General features: G+C 43.8%; 2 protein-coding genes across 7 annotated transcripts in view; both read right to left on the minus strand.

The window, feature by feature from the left end:
• Nucleotides 1-6595, minus strand: part of CREBRF (CREB3 regulatory factor) — a 61201-nt gene extending 54606 nt beyond the window's left edge. For 3 of the 6 annotated variants that reach the window (XM_013060646.2, XM_004737589.3, XM_004737587.3), the window contains exon 1: nucleotides 6421-6589. The gene's annotated coding sequence lies outside the window, so the exon portion shown is untranslated. Of the gene's footprint in view, nucleotides 1-4885; nucleotides 5607-6420 lie in introns of those variants that run through there. The other 3 variants (XM_045075599.1, XM_045075598.1, XM_004737588.3) reach the window with 3 other exon arrangements.
• A 12485-nt stretch (nucleotides 6596-19080) lies between these two features.
• The window catches only part of ATP6V0E1 (ATPase H+ transporting V0 subunit e1), a 30328-nt gene continuing 29289 nt past the window's right edge, over nucleotides 19081-20119 (minus strand). The window contains exon 4 of the mRNA XM_004737595.3: nucleotides 19081-19574. The gene's annotated coding sequence lies outside the window, so the exon portion shown is untranslated. The remainder of the gene's footprint in view (nucleotides 19575-20119) is intronic.

The following is a 20119-nucleotide window of genomic DNA, read 5'->3' on the forward strand; positions in this document are numbered from 1 at the left end:
GAGAGATTACAAGAGAGAAGAGAGGTGTGTCAGACCTTGATGAAGGACTAAAAGAAAAACCAAAAACTATGGGGAAAGAGACCATCTAATCGAAGTCAGACCCACAGAGTAAAGGAACCAGACACTTGACACTTGACAGTGTTGAGCAGACCTCGGAGAAATAGAGAACAAGAGGAAAACAAAAAAGCCCTTTCCTCCTAAGTCTCACCAAGTAGTCTTCTCCTCCTCTTCCATCCATCCCCTCTCCACGGCCCTGTCCTAGGTGAAGCCTTCTCATATCCACACATCACATACATCTTTTATTTTTTAAGTACACTTTATGCCCAATGTGGGGCTCAAACTCATGACCCTGAGATCAAGAGTCACATGCTCTGACTGTACCAGCCAGGCGCCCCGCATATACCTTTTATACCTTCTTGACTGGACTAGAATGCTTCCTTCACTGGTTTTCAAAACCGAGTTTAAATGAACCTTTCCTGTGAAGCTTCTCCACAACTTTCCTCCAACTTTCTAAGGCAGAGTTAGTAGTTCCTCTCCGTGTTTTCAGAACATGTTGTTCTAAAAATTACCCTAATGTTAAAATGTAAGGTCTTCTTTCCTCTAGTAGTCTACAGGCAATTCTAGTAAAGGATTCACCAGTAAGAATGAAAACCCTTACTAAGAAGCATTTCACAAAACCGTAAAGTCCTTTTACAAGCAAGAAATTTTTACATCTTATACAACACAAGTAGGAAGCTAGAAGCCTTGCTGTTTAAAGGAATTCTATATTGAATCTTTTGAACAAGAATACAGGCACCCTACCCCTAGTTTCTCCCCATATCATCAAGGACCTTTCCTTAAAGTTTTATTTTTATAATGCTTTAAGTTTCGGCTGAATGGCAAAAATATAACAGAGAAGGCAAACTGCATCAGGGATAGTATGTAGCAGTCAAATAAGAAAATTCCTCTCTAAAATAAAAACAAAAGCACCTTAAACTCCCAAAGGCAGAACATTATATACTAAAGAAAATAAGTGTGCAAGAATCTGAAGAAAGCTGGAGGACACAAAATCAGCAAGCTCCTAGTGCTTTCATGGGAAACTGCCAACATCAACAACACCCAAAGATAAGTAAAACGTGACTTTGTAACAAAAGATGTAAAAGTAGGTTTGGTGTTAAAAGGACAGAACAGCAGGATGAAAATAGAGTTGCTGGGAATTAGTGGGAAGATAGGTGATTTAAAAAGTTGTTTGGGCGGGCGCCTGGGTGGCTCAGTGGGTTAAAGCCTCTACCCTCAACTCAGGTCATGATCCTAGGGTCCTGGGATGGAGCCCCATATTGGGTCCTCCTCCCTCTGCCTGCTTCTCTACCTACTTGTGATCTCCGTATGTCAAATAAATAAATAAAATCTTAAAAAAAAAAAGTTGTTTGGGGAGGAGAGTTTCAAGATAGATTTTGGGAGAAAGGTCATGAACTGGTGAAAAAGCACACAAGCCTTGGCCAGCAACACAATGGGATAGTACTGCAGTCACCAAGTCCCACTGCAGTCCCCTGCAACAAACTCTCTCCATGACTAGCCCTCTCCATGTCACCCCTCCCTGGGCTGAATCAGACTTATTAACAAGAATGATTTTACAGTACTTCCCCAAGATGACAAACACTGCTATACAGACAAATAATTGTCACAAACTCTAAGAAATAAGAGGTTTCAATCATATTTGCCAAACACCCAGAGATCCAAGTGTGCCAAGAGCTAATGACAAATCTAAAGAAAAAGTGCAGGTTGTGTGTGTGTGGGGGGGGGGCATGCTTAGAAGGAATATTCAACAAGTCTAAATAATAGAATGTATCTGAAAAAAATTAACAAAAGATTCAAGGGATTTTTAAACATCATCAAAATAGCTTTTCCATAAACTTTCTCAAAAGAAAAGAGTCAATTTTTAAATGAAGGCTTTTTGTTTCAGCAGATGGTGATTAATTCCTCCCTTCCAACTAAGTCCAACATCTCTACTAATAGACTGACTTACTACCTTCCAGATAAGGAGTTTTTAGCAATGCACTTATTTATTGAGGAAGTTCAGAAACACTAAAAGGTGTCAGGCACAGAGTGAGGCACTGGGGATATAAAAATAAAGAGGCAGACTCTGAGCTCAAGTTGCTCACCAGGCAGGTTAACATAAATGGGTAAATACTGTACTGTGGAACAAGTGCTAATAAAGGTAAACTGAGAGGTCATTAAACTATGAAAACAAATAAACTCAATAGAGATTTGAGAAGTGGTTCTAATCAGCCAGAAATATTGGCATAGTCAAACTACAAGAAGTTGAGAATACAATAACTGACAATTTCCCAGTATCCCACTGAGATAGAAAACATCATTAATCTCTCCCATTACAAATTAATAAACGGAATTACCCACAGTCACCCAGCCAAATAGTAGGCTAACTAGAACTAGAAACACAATTACAGGCCACATGATGCTTTTCCATTTTAAGAGGTCAATATATTCTCCTTTCTCAACTGTCAGGAATGCGCTTAAAACCCAGTTCGAGTCAACAAAACTGGAGAAATACTACACAGAAACAAAGCAAAAGCTACCCATGAAAAAATTAAGTATTTGCCTATGTAATATTTTTAGGGTTTTAGCATCTCCACTTCAGTGGGCACTTAGCACTACTTCACATTTTCCAAGGAAAGGGAGGGGTAGCAACCTGTATCTTTTGGGTTCTTGTATGAAAAAGTATTCTACCCTATATAGGTAATTCTACAAACATCTCAGGCAATGGCACCATGGGTATGGCTTCCAAATTAACTGCATGATATATCAAAGAACTCAGAGAGTTAACTTGACTAACATCTCTTCGAACAGCTGTGAACAGTTTTGTTAGGAATCATACACTAAATGCCACTTTAAAACCTCAGTAAGACTATACCCTTGACTATATTAAGGTTCTTAGGTATCATAATCTTAAAAAGCAAAAAACTTTTCAATGAGAATGCATCTCTAAGATAAAAAGGACTTAACATTCCAACATTTGCTTTAAAACGTTTTTTTTCAGGGGCACCTGGGTGGCTCAGTGGGTTAAGCATCTGACTATTGATCTCCACTCAGGTCCTGATCTCAGGCTCACATGCTCAAGCCCCGTATTGGGCTCCACACTGAACGTGGAGCCTACTTTAAAAAACTAAAAACATAAAAGTGGTTTTTTCAGGAAAACATCTATTTGCAAATTAAATAAAAATGCAGACTACAGTGCTGCCTTTTGCTTTTATTCTAAAAATTCTTCAGGGCAAGAGATAATGTATATTCTGCAAGTGCTCAAATTACTAGCTGAAGTGCATGTTTATATATTCTGCAGTATCTTTACATCTAAGTAATTAAAACCCAGTGACTGATGTCTTAGGACAGGGGTTGATAAACAAATTACAACCTTCAACCACAGCCAGTTCTTGTAAATAAATTTTATTAGAATACAGCCCCAAACATATTATCTATGGTTGTTTTCATGCTACAATTTGCAGAGCTGAGACAGAGACTACATGGCCCACAAACCTAAATATTTACTATCTGACCGTGAACAGAAATAGTCTTGCCGACCCCTATCTTAGAATCATCAGACTAACAACCAGACAAAATATATCTAGCTTAAGAGTTTATCTAGCCTGTTAGATGAACTGCTGAATACAATGAAAGAGAATTTTTCTCCCAAACATCCAAGTCAAAACCCACAGGAAAACAAACCTCTGCTGATTAATTCCAAGTCATAAAATTGTCAATCCTGACTACAAACTATATTTAAAAGCAAACAGTGGATTTAGTTTAACTCTTTTCAAAACTGTGCTACAATAATAAACATACAAATTCATTGTACTTTCACGGTCACTTGTATTGTTAACCACCACCAGGGAACCATACAAGTTATTCTCTCAGTCTTTAAACGGGCATCCAAGAACCCACACAGAGTGAACTAGTAAACCAAGTAGGACACACAGTCTTTCTAAGGGTCTGTTTTCATTTGTCCAGACAGAGAAGGGATGGTTAAGAGGAACATCCAAAATCTCTCCTCCTGGATGTATTTAGTCTCTTCTATGCTTACTAGTCTAAAAATTCCAAAGCTGATATATGTCATATAAAAGAATTACACCCAAGTAACTCACGTCGGCTCTATTTGCCATTCTTACTTTATTCTTTAAAGTAAGCGGTAGACGCAATGTGGTGCTTGAACTCAGAACCCGAGATCAAGAGCGGCATATCCCACTACCAACTGAGCTAGCCAGGCTCCTCTCTCTTTGCCATTCTTAAGAAAAATCAATAAATAATAAACTAATACTTTTATTTGCTGTAAAAGTTATATTTAAGAACTGAAGTCTATTAAAAAGCCAGGGATTATATTTTTACATATCATTCTTAACAGAACTGACTCAAGCATGTCAAAACAATACAGAAATCGACAAATCATTTATTTACCAATTATTATTTTTCCTCTGGTTAACAAAATAGGAGATAATGCAAATTCCTGAATAAACACAATCAACTCCTGAATGGCCTCTGCAGGATACCCGACGTGCTTAACCAAAGTGCATCAATAAAAGCCTGGTACCCTTGACAATACCAGCGCAGTCACAGGTTGTAAGGTTATGCTAACATAAATCAAGCATTTAATAATGTTGACAGGATGCCAAAATGATCAGAAAACAAGTAAAATAAATGATTTTCTAATTACTCATACCATTTCCCCCTTCATCTCTGGTGTTTTCCCAGCTATTTTGGATGAAAAGAGAATGGGAAAAAAATATTTAAAAGTACAATCAAGTGACAACAGTTTACCACAGATTACCAGATTTACATAAAAACCATATTTTCTGCTTTTTAAAAAGAAATGTCAGTTTTTGATCCTATTCCTCACCTGCAGGATATTCACAAGACAAAGTCCTAAAGAACCTTCAAATCTAAGTAATTTTCTCAAGGCTCAGTTTTCTTATGAACTTGACTCACGTGAACTACAAATTTACGTAAGCAGGAGGGACAAATTACTACTAGGACTAGGACTAGAAAGTGCGGGGGCAATCTTTAGAAGGTACCCTGACGAAAAAAATGGAAACCCCACCCAGCTCTTAACTTTCTCGGCTTTTTCTAGTCCCGGTTTTCTGTGCAAAATCCAGAAAAGCAGAACTTCCTCCTCACTGTCTGCCTCTATGTGAGGCCTTGTGCCGAAATTCAGACCGCTAGCTATTCAAGCACCTCGTTAACGTAGTCTTAAAGCTCGAGTCCGCTCAGAAACAGCAAAAAGGTTTGCTTTCTTGGGTTAGAGGAGAGCAATTACAGGGTTTGGCGGCCGTGTTTGTCAGGAAGGGTAGGGCCGAGAAAGAGGGAGAATCCAGAGATTGAGCTCCATCTAGACCCAGGAACCACCCCCAGGAGCGGCTAGACTGCCCTCGGTACTTCCCTGCCTCCTCTGCTCGGGAGGGGAGAGCGGTGGGTCGGGGTCTGGCTCCCCTGAGCTACTTCCTGGTCCGATTGGACTCGCCTTCGGACACCCGAAACGCCCCCGGCCCGGCTCCCTTGCCCTTTGCCCTGTCTCCTCCCCTCTCAGTGACCCACCACCACCGGTCCCCTCCCATCTAACATGGCCGCCCCACCCGGCCCACCCCCGGCACAGCCTAACAAATTGGGGGGCCCGAGGCACCGCCTCCCCCACGTCCATTGGTGCAGCCGCCTTCATCCGCCTGTCCCATTGGACGACGCGGCCTGCCACTCCGCGCTGAGGGCTCCGCCTACGAGCCGCTTCAAGCTGCTTTGAGAAGACATATAAACAAATCCCGGAGGGAGGCCCCTCTCGCCCGTCCCTGGGGCGGAGACGGGAAGGGGGAGCGGCTACCCCAGAGACACCCCTGCCTGGATCCCCCCCAACCCCCAGCCAGCGTTTCCTCGTCTCCTGCCTGCCCAGTTCCAACCTTCGCGGCCCCAGCCCTTCCTCACACGCCCCTCTCTCTCCTCCCCCGCCAGCCTCGCCTCCCCTCCCTTCTCCGGCCCCTCCCACCCGCTCGCTTCTCTGACAGGCCGGTAGCCGGCAGCCCCGGCCCCAGGCTCGGAGGCAGCAGTTAAGGGCCGGGCGGCCTGGCAGGGCAGACGCCTGGCGTTGCCCACCCCTGGCCTAGCCTGCCGCCCACCCGTGGGTCCTCTCTACAGCCGCGCTGCGCTTTTATATAACCGTCCCGGGCCGGGGTGGGGGAGGGGAACCGGAGACCCCGTGACCTGCAGGAGGCAGCCTGAGGCCCGCGCGCCCCCAGACTCGGCCCTGGTCCCAGCTGCCCCGCGCCCGCCCGGCTCAGAGCCCCGGCGCTGCTGCCTCGTAGGCCAGCGGCCCTCCTCCGCCCCCTGCCCGGCTAGTCCCCCAGCCCAGGCCCCTGCAGGCTCCGGGCGGAGAGCCCCAGAGCTCACCTGTGGGTGTGGGGGAGGCTCAAGGGCTGGGTCCGGTTCCGCTGCAGGGGCCGCGGCCCCTCTCCATGCTGCCTCGGTTTGTTTTGTTTATGTCCTTCCTGACGGGTTCCCGGAAATCGCGTGACTCGCCCCCCTCACGTGGGCCGCGGCGAGGAGGAGGAGGGAGGCGGGGGCCCGCCGGCCTCCGGCCAATCGGGAGGCGTTCCGCAATCCGGCCAATCAGGAGCTGGTCCCGGCTGGGCACCCTGTCACATGACACCGGAGGGGCGGATTGCCGGGAAAAACCAGGAAGAGGGGGCGGAGCGGGGGCTCGGCGCCTGCCACTGCAGCGTGGGCGTGGGCCGTCTTTGATACAGAGCCACACTCACGTTTGTAAGAGAGGTTCGTTTACAAAAACTCTCCCATGCAGCATTTAATCTGATCTCACAACTGCACGGTGAGGCCCGAAGTGTCGTTTACCAGTTTATATTTACCTTTATGCCCATTTGCATTTACATTCTTAGTTAAACTCACGGGAACCGAGGGCACTGACTTGAGAGGGATTGCATCAACTTTGTTTTATGTATGTCTTCCACCTTTGAACCTCTTAATTCGCTGAGACTGACCTTGCCTTCAGTCATTCGTTCATTCAACTAGTATTTATTGCGTACGTAAGCCTGAGAAACGGGGATCGATCAGATTGCGTTCACCTTTAAGAGAAAGAATACCTGTACACTACTGTACAAACAATGCTACCAAAAGCGCCTAGCAAACCTTCATAACACATGTGCCCGAGGTTTCCTTGTGCTCCCTAATCCTGTTAATAACAGCGACCTTCTGCTACCGAACGTGTACTATGTAGTGGGCTCATCATCTCATTTAGTTAATCCTACAGGTACACTCAATGGTAATATGCCGATTTTTGCAGATGGGGAAATTAAGGCTCATAGGGATTACTCGCTCCGGGTCAGGAAGCTAGTAAATGAACCATCCGGGCCCAGAACCCAGGTCTGTTGCCACAGCCTGTGCTCCCAGCCTGCTCTTTATACTTCTTAAAGGCACAGCATTTATCTTTTGAGCACAGAACAGAAATGACTTTAGTTAAGCATGAAGAAAGTTGGATTAGAGCACAGAAATGCTTGGCCAGATTCCCTAAGGATGCCAGTTTTCTCAAAAGGAGTGACTGCCTTAGAAATTGTTGCTCTCCTTTGCACGATCTACGGAAGTAGTATAGTGTTAATGTCAAAACCATGGACTTTGGAATTAGAACACTTCTAAAGATCATAGGTTTCAAGAGGGCAGAGATTAGCCCTGCTGTTTCTCTTCTTCCTTTCATGCCTGCCACATAGGCAATCATTAAATACTGGTCAAATAACAGCCTGGATATGAATCTTTGCTCTACCACGATTTAACCAGCACAAATTATTTAACTTCCGTAAGGCTCCTCTGTAAGTAACTCATGGGGTTGATTTGAGAATCGAGTGGAAATTTTCATATAAAGCACTTACCCCAGTGTGTCACATATAGTGGGCATTTAATGAATGGTAGTATTATTAGATTGTTTCAAAGACATCATTTAGAAGACATACTGTAAGCTAAATAGCAAGTAAGGATAATTCTAGACTTTACCAGTTTAACTGCCACTAAAATACTACTTAGGTAAACAGTATTAATAGGTGGTTATATGTAGATACCTAAGGGGAAAATAAAGTAATTCCCACCTCTGCATCCTTCAAAATTCCTTAGGGTCTCAGCACCCAGTTGAGGAGTATTTTCACTACTGCACAGGAAGTAGCAAGATTATCATTATTTTCTTTTTTAAGTCTAACATACCACATTCTAATTTTCCATATCGACTGGAGTTTAAAATTGAAACACCAAAAGAAAAACTGGCTTGGGAAGTTTGAGCCAGTGTCCTCTTAATCGTTCATATTCGATTCTTGCATTAAACCCCCATGGGATACCATACCAACGATCCTTTCTCATAATACCTTGTTTGGAAAAACTCCAGCAGGCGGCTAGCTCTTCAACTGTTCCACTGCCCTTTCGACAGTCATTTTCATACTTCTGCTGGGCAACAGTCCGCTTGGGTCAAGGAGCAGCCTGATTTTTCTAACACGTGGCTCTGCCATTGAAGGAGCTTACTAGTGAATTATGTTGGATTCCCGCCTTTGCATCTTCCCTTGTCTCAGAAAGGACAGTGTTATCTAATGGAGACCTTCCCATCATGGTTAATGACCATATTCTGCTCTGAAGTGAATGAAATCACTGACTACTAATTCATTTGTTTCTCTGGGTTTTATTCTGCCAGATTGTGCCAAAGTCAAAACTGGCAGGGAACTAGGACTGTGGAATAGCACTGGCTTGAGGTACAGGAGCTCTTCTTGTTCTAGCCACAAAGTAGTAACCAACGGCCATCACCTCTTCCAAAGTGCTTAACCTTGCTTCTGCAGAATCAAAAGGCTGAACCAAAAAATGTGCTACACAAACATGTCACAATGGGGGAAACAAAGCAATAGTTAGGACTCCACTGAACTCTTAAAAAAAAATTATTTATTTTTTGATTGAGCAACATATACACGACACAAAATTCAAAAGGTACAAAAAGATATTCAGCGAATATTAAATCTCTCTCCCACTCCTGTTCCCTGGCCATTCATTTTCCCCTCTTTGAAGCAACCAGAAACACCCATGCTCTATGTATCCTCCCTGGGTCTTTCAACCCTTTAAACCCTGAGGTATTCAAAACGTGGTTCTTGGACCCAACACTTCAATTTGAGCTCTACTTACTATGAGATCCAGGATGAGGGGTCGGACCTTGCAGGGTTCCAATTTCTTCCCTTTCTTCACCATGAGAAATCTGGACTTGAAGTGGATGTTCTCCCCAACCTTCTAACTTTTAACATTGAGTTCTCCTGAAAATTAAGAGTTGCCACAGGTCCTAACTTTCCTTACAAACTAAAGTTTGCAGTTCTTCATTAGAGCACAGACTGAGCCCTGTCTGCTGATTATGTACACATTAAATGAGTGTTAGCCTTTTGAGTCTAAGTGTTTTCTTTCTGCACCCCTCTGGACCTGTGTGATACCTTAACATTTCACAGCTTCAGAAGTGAGATTAATTAACTCAAAGATGAAAGATCTCCAGGAAAAGCTGTGTCCTTCTCACACTTTTAAAAACTGATTTTCGGGGCGCCTGGGTGGCTCAGTGGGTTAAAGCCTCTGCCTTCGGCTCAGGTCATGATCCCAGGGTCCTGGGATCGAGCCCCGCATCGGGCTCTCTGCTTGGCAGAGAGCCTGCTTCTTCCTCTCTCTCTGCCTGCCTCTCTGCCTACTTGTAATCTCTGCCTGTCAAATAAATAAATAAATAATCTTTAAAAAAATAATAAAAAAATAAAATAAAATAAAAACTGATTTTCTTCCTGAGGAGACTGGGGCATTGCAGAGGATGAATCTAAAAGATTCTGATGGTTGGCAATTGGCACCCATCCCTCATTCACCTTTCCTAGAAAATATTCTTTGGGGGAAGAAGATTTCAGTTTTTCCCCTTGCCTTAACCTCTCAATGGGATGGAGTATTCTTTATGTAACAGCTCTGAGCTTTGGTTTCTTACTTCTGGAAAGCACCAAGTTCAGCCCCAAGGTAGTTCTCTAGTCTATCCATTACTTATTTACCCCGATTCCTTACTCCCCACAGGCAGAACTAGATAACTGCTGTGGTCCCAATCCTCCTAGTCCTCCATGACTCAAGATCGCACATCTTTTATTTTTTTAAAAAAGATTTTTATTTATTCGACAGAGAAGAGAGAGAGAGAGAGATCGAACACAAGTAGGCAGAGAGAGAGGGGAAGCAGGCTCCCCGCTGAGTAGAGAGCCTGATGTGGGACTCAATCCCAGGACCCTGAGATCATGACCTGAGCCGAAGGTAGAGGGTTAACCCACTGAGCTGCCCAGGCACTCTGACCCCACATCTTTTATGAAGTCTATTTCTACCATGTCTATAACTACCCTCATTAATATCCTTTCCTCTACAACCCAACTGTTTTTTTGCATGTAAAGAACCTGTTGCTTTGTACTGTTCATATCATGTGTGTTATTATGTCCTCAGTTAAATCAAGTGGTATACCACTACTACATCCTTGAATTATGGAGAATGCAAACCATGTCACTAGATAGCATAATCAAGCTCGTGTTTCGTGATGGATTAGGGGAAGAGAAGAGAGAGAAATAAATTGACATCTGAGGAGTGTCTAACGTGTACATGAAGACACAGTCCTCACCCTGGAGGAACTCAGAACCTGAAGGAGAGTGACATGGAAAGCTTACAGTATAACAGAGTTTGTAAGAGGGGAGGCCCTGTTGCAGGGGTTAACAACACGATACCTAAGTGTTTCCGGACCCTTTCTTGCTAACTTATTTGGGCAAGATACTAAGTTGACTGTTCTTGATTTCTATCGTGCATCAGATTAATTCTGAATATCAAATGCAGAACCTGATGAATCATAGTGCTCAAGTGTTGCCCCCCTCACCGCCCCTCACTGACCTTCCAGGGAGGAATGTGACCAGAAGCTTCTTAGAAGAGAAGCAGCAGCAAAGGGAAAGTAACATGGCAAGAGAAGGCAGCCAACAACTCAGACTGCTTTGTGACTCCATTATCTTCCAAGGCAGCATTCCTATCAAAATTGTTTTGTCTGTTTCGCTATGAGTGAAAACTTCTAGGACAACTAGTAGCTTCTGTGAGGTTTTGTTTTCTGGCTTGGTTTTGTTTTTTGTCAGCACTGAGCTGAACATACACTGTTAGTATCAGCAACTCTTAACTGATAGCAAGCCAGGAAGCCAGGGAGTGAAAACAATCTAGCATTTGTTGTAGGAAATATTCCCAAAGGACAGGTACAATAAGACATTCTTGTTGGTGAGGCCCAAAGTAGGCCGATAAAAACAGCAAGTGGAGGAAAAGATCGATAAGCAGCAGGAACCAAGACCTGTAGTTATGATAACAGTTTGTTGAATTATACAGATGGAGACATACTCCAAGAGCACAAATCCAGCGTAAAACTACAAAGCTGGATATCCACATCTAGGAAGTGAATAGTCTAGAGGGGTTGCTAAGAGAGAGAAGCAATAATAAAAAGTTCGGAGAACAAAGAGTGAAGTTGGCGGGTGTGGAGGGGGTCCTTGTATCCACGGTTTTTGTTTTTCCCACAAATTCACAATGTCATCAATTTCCCTCTCGCGACAGCGAAACCAGGAATAGTGGCCGCCAGTGTTGAATTTTCCTCCTGTCTTCACAGGGCTCAGCCCAAGAGTGAGAGGTGTAAAAGAAATAGTTGTCATACTCTGCACCTGTTTTCACACACCAGTTGGCAGTGAGACATAAAGCATGGTAACAAACCCGAATGCCAAGGGCAGATAATATCTTGTTAGGAAGAGCAGTCCCAGGAGGAAGTCATACACCTCAGCCCCCATGCCTCAGTGCCCACCTTGCCTCCTGTGGGGCTACCTGCCTTTTTATTCAGAGGCGCAGGGCACCTTATCAACCCAGGAGGCACACCTATCACTCAGGCGAAAGTCAGAAAGATTATGGCTGCAGGAGTCCTGGTAAACCAGCCGCAAAGCTTCACTGGTGCCCCTACAACCAGTCGGCTCAGCAAGAGGGGGATTCCTGCCCACTTATCCAAGCATCTCTTCCCAGCTTGGCAGAAGAGGAAGTCGCCTTTGGGAAAATTGGGAGTAAGGGTGGAACCTGAAGTGAGAGTAGGACAAAGGGGCAGTTCTCCTGTTCTAAGGAAGGAAGTGTTAACAGGTTTAGGCTCCTATAAACACCATGGGAGAAAACACTAGGTGGTGGTCTTTTCTCCTCCCTGGGGGTGGGGACACAGAGAAGTAGGGACTAGTAGAAAGGAGAGAGATGCACAATACTGCTCTTTGGCCTGTCCTGCCCCAATTATAGTCTTTGGGTCTGGCACACGGCTAGTAGCGGGTACGGGTCACTCACTGCTGATATTGTTGGTTTAGGTAAACTCTACATCCAGTGCAGGGCTCAAACCCACGACCCCGAGATCGAGAGTCGTATGCCCCCCCGACTGAGCCAGCCAGACACCCCTATTGTTGGTATGATTTTTAACAATGGTTCTGAGCTTTTCTAGGGGTCTGAGGAAAGCCATATACTTGCTCCCCAGGAGAACACCCACACGTATACACGTACCTAATTTCCCAGATGCTTTCAGGGGATAACCTCTGGGTGAAATTGGATTAAGTCACATAACCTCAGCATCTCCAACTGTAAAATAGGACTGTGTCCCCCTTATTCATAAGATGATGTATGTTAGAAAGCTGGAACAGGGTGGTGCTGGCTGCTGTTCAAGCCATGGCGTTTATCTTAGATCTCTAGATTCTTCTTTCTTTGCCCACCACTGAAGAGTGGGTGCTCCTAAGGTCTCCAGCCTAGATTAGATCTCTTCTCACTCTACACACTGTTCTTAGTCCCCTTATCTGCTAATCTCCATGCTAGTGCTCCATACCCCCATGCCCAGCCTGGTTTTCCTGCCCAACTTCCAGACCCACATAACAATGGCCCATTGGGTATCTGCTCGTGCCTACCTTGGGTACCTGCAAATTCTCCTTGTTCACAGCTGAACTCATCACTGCCCCCATCTCAGTGAAAGGCTCCAAGGTCCACCTGGCTGGGAACCTGCTTGTAGTCCTTGACTCCTTCCTGTCCCTTACAACCTCTTTCCCTCCCAACATCCATCCAATCCCCTTTATGTACTGATATGTGCTAGCCCCCAATACACTTCTTCTCTAACTCCACTTCATTCCTATCACCATAATCCAGGCTACTTCTCCCTCTGAGACTCTCATGACAGCTTCATCAGTTGTTGACCTAGCTCTTAATCATCCTCTGGGTTTACCCTTAAGGGTTATTTCCTTCAAGAAGCCTTTCCCCACCATTAGTGTTTCTAGTGCTCTTACCCAGCACCGTATGTTCAAGGCACGGCACCTTGCTCAAGGTTGCTCCCCAGCTATCATGGCTATCATGGGCTCCACCCACCAGGAGCTCCTGGGAGTCAGTTGTCTGTCCCCACTAAACTCTAAACTCCAGGAGCTCAGGGCTGAGTCTCTTCGGCTTCCCATGATCTCAAGCAGCTAACATCAAGACAGAGAACAAGAGCTGAAAATACCTGTTGAATGTTGTTGAAAAGCGTAAGAGCTGAAAATACCTGTTGAATGTTGTTGAAAAGCGTTTGTGGCTTGGTATAGTCACACTTAGCTTCTCAACTCACGCTTCCTCAAATACATCGCCTACTTTTACAAAACATCTGCTCTGCTTGTTCTGTTTTGGAGTGGCAACCCACAGTGTAGTACCATACTTTGGACAGTGTAAAGAAACTATAGAAACCATGTCAAAATCCTGAGAACAACTCAGGTCAAAGCCTCCCTTGATTCATGTGGGTAATAGTGTGTTACTGAGCACCCTTAGCCACTAGAATATTCCTGTTTTGGAGCTGGCTGGGCAGTGGGGGGAAGCAGGTGAGAGTTGGTGAAAACAGAGCCAATGCATTTCACAAGGAGGGGGTTTTAACTGAAGCAGTGACACAGCCTGAATGAAAAGACTTGCTTGGAGCAGTTGGGAGGGAAAGAACAGTGGGGCTTATTCTAACCCATGTGAGACCCCAGAACATTAATAACCCAGGCTTCCACTTTTCTATGTGGGCAGAATTAAAATCAATTCTCCCTTTTCATTCATCATGCTGACACTGTGAGCACCTATACAGAAGTGGGCCAGAGTTTTATAAGCCGAATGCTCTGTACTCTGTCCTGCCTGCACAACTGCTGTGTGAACTTGCTGATTTTCACTGATTCAGAATAGCTTCAGTGTTTTAATAAATCTAGCTGACTTCATTTCCCCTCACCCTGAATTACTTTTTTTTTTTTAAGATTTTGTTTATTTATTTGACAGAGAGTAACAGAACACAATCAGGGGGAGCAGCAGTGGGAGGGAGAAGCAGAGGTAAAGGGAGGAGGAGGCTCCCTGCTGAGCAGGGAGCCCAATGGGGGACTCGATCCCAGGGTCCCGGGATCATGACCAGACCTGAAGGCAGATGCCCAATGACCGAGCCACCCAAGCATACCTGAATTACTCTTAAAAAAACAAAACAAAACAACAGGGGCGCCTGGGTGGCTCAGTGGGTTAAAGCCTCTGCCTTTGGCTCAGGTCATGGTCTCAGGGTCCTGGCATCGAGCCCCACATCAGGCTCGCTGCTCAGCGGGGAGCCTGCTTCCCCCGCTCTCTCTGCCTGCCTCTCTGCCTTCTTGTGATCTCTGTCTGTCAGATGAATAAAATCTTAAAAACAAAAAACAAAAAAACCCAAATCTGTGTGTGTGTATGTAGTGTGTGTTATAGTGTTTGAATGAAGTATTAACACTATTCTGACAATGGTCCCCCTTCAAAACACTTTTTCCCCCTGATTATAAAAGTAATACACACTCTCTGTGGAAAATATATGAAGTTGTGAAAGAAATAATCATTATCAACATTTTGGCCTATTTCTCACTAGGCTTTTTGTTATATATGTAAGTTTAAAATCCTGTCTTTTTTCCCTGAATATTATTTTTTTATTAAAGTAATTTTTATCATTGCTCTTTTTACTCAAGTATTACCTTTTTTTTGGAGAAAATCCTAAAAAGGAAAAAGAAAAATTGAATCATTTGCAGTTTCCATCCAGAGGCAATGTTTATCTTTTCAATCTCATTTCTCAACATACGTTGCAGAAAGAAATAAATAATTAAATGCACCATGACATTCCTTCAGTTGGATGCAGTGTGACTTCTTATGCATCTCCTTACGTTTGTTGGGCATTAAGTTTGCTTTCCATTAATTGTGCTACAATAAATATCCTTTATGGTGGTTATTTTATACTGTGCTTTTTTTCTTTGAAAATTAAGGATTTTCTACAATTAATTCCATCCACTCAACTTTTGAGAGAAAGTTGAAATAAAGGAGCAGGGAAAAAAGTAATACCTAACTTTTGCCTCAAGTCCCATCTTCATTTCAAATATATTTGTTCTTCAAACAGAAGAGAGTACTTGCATAGAAGGATGGGCCAGTGAAACCATTGTTAAATGCCTAGATATATATTTTAAGATAAAATTTAAATATAGTTAGCAAAGGAGCAATTAACTCTTCAAATTTTTGGAAGATGAAGCCCAGGGACAGATCTTCCAGGAGTCCAAACAACAATTAAAATCATTTCTTGCAGTGCTTGGGTGGCTCTGTGGGTTGAGCACTGGCTCTTGGTTTCGGCTCAGGTCATGATCTCAGGGTCATGATCTCTGTGCAGCCCTCCTGGGGCTCTGCACACACTCCGCGGGGAGTCTGCTTGAGATTCTCTCTCTGACCCTCTCTCTCTGCCCTTCCCTCCAGTCACACCCACACTCTCTAAAACAAACTAATCTTTAAAAAAAAAAAACATTTCTTAACTTTAACACTTACACATTGTTTAAAAAAAAAACTGGCCAGAAGAAATGAGCAAAACAAAACAAAAAACCAAAAACAACTAAAAACCACTACTTCCGAAGCAATGCCAGATATGATAAACTATTGCTGGGTCAGTGATGAGGGTACAGACATCATACTATGTTTAAAGAAAGCAACAAAAACATCGTTCAAAAGAACAATGACCCTCAGACTACATCTTAAATCATGCCAGAAATACTCACGTTCTGGTAGAAGAGCTTGTAGGACTCACACAGAACCTGGAAGGGCAGGAAGGATGTGGTCTAGACACTTACACTAGGATTGTTTCTGAGAGATCCATCTCCCTGCTCAGAGCTCAGGCCTGGAGCCCGGTGTGTGTCCTTGATTATTATGTAACCCAAGTACCAATGACTAATCAAAAGGGAAACCGTACGTAAAAAATTAAAAAATAAATAAAATCAGTTGGCTGCCCCTCTTAGGGGGCCTGTCTTTATAAAAAATGTCATCAGGGGATCCTAGCGGTTTTGTCATTTCTTTGGAAAATACTTTGTGTTTTATTAAAAGTTACAAATCATCTTCACCAACAACATGTCACTTGGTAACAAGCTTGTATAGCAGAAAAGGCAGGTGTTATCCCTACTTTGTAGATTAAAAAAAAACTGAAGCTCAGAAATTAAATGATTTTCTCAAAGTTAATATGCCTGCAAGAGACAGAGCGAGACTGCAAACCTGCAGCCTCTCCTAGCCTAATGATCATGCCAGAGTCCACACTGCGCTCATCCGGATAGGCTCTGGAGGAGTAGGACATTTCCAATATCCTTTTAAGGAGCTGGATGGGGCTCCTTCCAAGCTGGGGTCCCAGCGATCACTGGAGCAAGAGAACTGTCAAACAAAATGTGCTCTGTAGCCATCCATTTTCAGATGATGGGCCGTGATGTAACAAAACAGGTCAATTACTAGGAACAAGGTGGGGAGAAAACATGTAACGGAGTTTACTTATTACTTGTATTTAATATTCTTAAGAATGTCATAAATGAGGAAACAAGCCCAAGGGTTAAAAGAGTTCCTGGACAAAGGGAACTTAGCAAATTTCCCCTCACAAAAAATGAGTTGATCTCCTCATTCCCTCATTTCAATAGCCATAAAGCTAGGTGGTGACAGTCACAGTACCTGGCTGTTAGGGGCTTGTGATCAATCTTTCTGCGAAGTCTTTGATCTCCAACTTGGCTAGGAAATGAGCTTTTTTCTTCATAGGCTTTATGCTGAGGCCATTAGAGTCCTCACTAGCTGTAGGTCCCACTAGGGTTTAGAGAGAAACCTCCATGTTCAGGCCTGAGCTGCAATTAGGGCCTTTTACTTCTCTAGAAGGCTTACTGAGCAGGTCCCCCTCTGGGGGACGATCAAACCTTCCTGGCACAGAATCAGCCCCTTCAGTGCTCACATCCTTGTGTTTCTCACTGTTACTAATGCAGCCAACACACTGATCTTCCTGACTTGTGTCTGTAGGAACTGGATCCCACCAAGTGGCAAGTCCAAATGCAAAAAACCAATGTAATCCAGTTGACTTCCCAAAATGTCTAATTGAGAGCAAATGGGAAGTACAAAAATGGATCAATACAAAGTGACAGAGTAAGGCAGGACTCAGGGACTCAGATCAGCTAGGGTCATGACCCCAGCTTTCAACTATGCCATTAAATTGGAACTGTGCCAAACCACGATCAGGAACACTGGCTTCCATCACTGCCACAGGCACGCCACAGCTAAGCCCCACAGTGCTGAAACAATGCAGATTCCCTATCAGCTAATGCCATATGCTGAACTCAAGACAGGCGAAAGCAACACTCAAAGGAAGCGCTGTTACATTAGAGACATCACAAGGCTCAGCTTCAAAACCATGGTGCAACGCCAGAAAGCAGTCTAGTGGCATTGGAAGGCTTTAGGCTGACCGCCAGTGATAATGGAAGGCAGGACCAGACTTGAAGAATCTGAATAGATAGTTGCAATGGAGTCACACTTCCCCCATGGTGAGGGTTCAGAAACTGCAGCATCCTTTTCTGTACCCATAGTAACCACCAGCATTGCTTTCTTCAATGACAAATAATAATGTCAAGTGAACTGCTTTGAAGGGCGACAGCCTGGCAGAAGTCTTCCCTAAAACCTGAAAGCCAAAGTTGGCTGCAAGTTTGGGAAAGGCAGGTAGCAAGTAAGAAGGGCTCTAGCGGGGAAATTAAGAAACATGGATCCCACTCCCTGGTCTGCATCTGACCAGCTGCACTGAACTAGGAACGCAATCTCTCTCTCTGGGCTCAGATTCCTTATCTAGAAACTACGGGGTTAGCTCGTGTTTGCCACTAATGTCCCTCCAGTGCCAGATCTTCAGTGTTTGATGGATTCCATGAAATTAGCTAAAGAAACCCTTTTGCTGGAAATGTAAAGTATAGAGTTGCCTCTCAAAATTTGAAGTTCAAAATCAAAGTAAAGAATGAAAAGAAAGAAATGAAAGCAGGACAGCCATCTCAACTTGAAACTCTTCTGTTACAAGAACAGCAAAGCAACGCGTTCAGACCGTTTGGGAGGAATAGAAAAGCACAAACTGCAAAACAGGAAATCCATTCTTGGCTTGGCCGGCAGTCAAAAAGCCATGGGCTGGTGAAAATTTAGACCCATTTAAATTTTTAATTTCTTAAAGCTAATAAAGTCCCCAAATTAGTGAATTATTCAGATGGCTGCTACAAAAACACAGAATTACTGCCCCATCCCAGGCTTTTTAATCCATCCTGATTTCTCCAGTCCTATCTATGAGGGTGTGATGGTACCTGGAAGGCCACTTCCACCTGTGCCTCTGCTGGATACGGACCCTTTCACTGTTCACCATCATAACCACTGTTTTATGGACAACAGGCTAGCACGGCCTCAGATTACAGGTCAATGTAGACCAACCTTACCTCTCCAGATTGTGTATCAGCTCTTGAACTTGCAGGGACCACAACTCCCACACCTTTGATTCCTCCAGTGCCTTGGCTACAGCAAGCACTCAAATGATTACTAATGACTAAGAAAAGCACTCACCAGTCTCTTCAGGTATATCAGACTACATGACCAGGTTTATATTTCCAACCTCAGTTTGAACAACAAAATCATTTTTTAAAAAAAGGCATCAAGAGATAAAAGCTTACAAAAATGAACTTAATAAACACCAAAACCAGATTTCCACAGAAGGCAGAAAAATAATTTATTCCAGTAGATGGCAGAAATAAGAAAGTCATCCTGAAAATATACTTTGGTATACTTCTGTTAGAACAAATATTGCCTCTGAACATGCTCTCTGCTTTCCTACTGACTGCCCCACTGGATCCTATCTTGTGACAGTTAAACACTTCGCTGAGTCCCTTGCTGTGACCATGCAGGAGTCATCTTCAAATTCACAGGTTCCCAGGAGAAAGCAATGTATTTCCCAGAAGAACAGCACCTTCTAGCTCAGAAGAGTGCATGAACGCTGTAGAGAGTCAGCACAGTTTAGGTTTAAGTAGGCACATAATTTGTCGAAATGTAAAAAAGGTAACAGGAAAAAATACTGCATTGTAGAGTAAGATATTCAAATGTGGTGTGAGTATTTAAGGCAGCTGATGGCCGAAAGAGGCGAGTCAAAGGTGGTCTGGGTTTGGAGTTGACTTTGCATCTAGAGGAATTCTCTTCGTGACCTGCAAAACAAAGCCGTTCTAGTAACTGATCCTGATGCCATCCTTTAAGAGGGCAAAAGGTTAGTAACATCAAGGAAAGTCAATCAGGCCAATAATTTAAATATATATATAGGTGGTCAATAAATACTTGACTGAAAAGTGAGCTCAAGTATGTCTCAGTTTGGGCAGGTGTTGCAGGGCTGTGACAACAGGTCTGATTACCAAAGACATTACTGAACGGAGAATCGTGAGTCACAGTTTGTGTTATGGAAAGGAGGGAGTGGACTCAGACTGATCCTACTGGAACCTACTGAGTTCACTTCAAGAATCTGTATTTGCCCCTATCCTCTTACAGCTAGGAAACATTGAAAATAGGAATCTTCACACATCAAACTGACAGCACTGGTCGCATAGACTTCTTTATATAAAACTCATTTTAAAGAACTGGATGGGGTGCCTGGGTGGTTCACAGTCAGTTAAGCGTCAGCCTTTGGCTCAGGCCATAATCCCAGGGTCCTGGGATCCAGCCCTACATCAGGCTCCAAGCTCAGCAGGGAGTTTGCTTC

This window comes from Mustela putorius, unplaced genomic scaffold (assembly GCF_011764305.1).
Source record: "Mustela putorius furo isolate JIRA1106 unplaced genomic scaffold, ASM1176430v1.1 tig00000145_pilon_pilon_pilon, whole genome shotgun sequence".
NCBI classification, from domain to species: domain Eukaryota; kingdom Metazoa; phylum Chordata; class Mammalia; order Carnivora; family Mustelidae; genus Mustela; species Mustela putorius.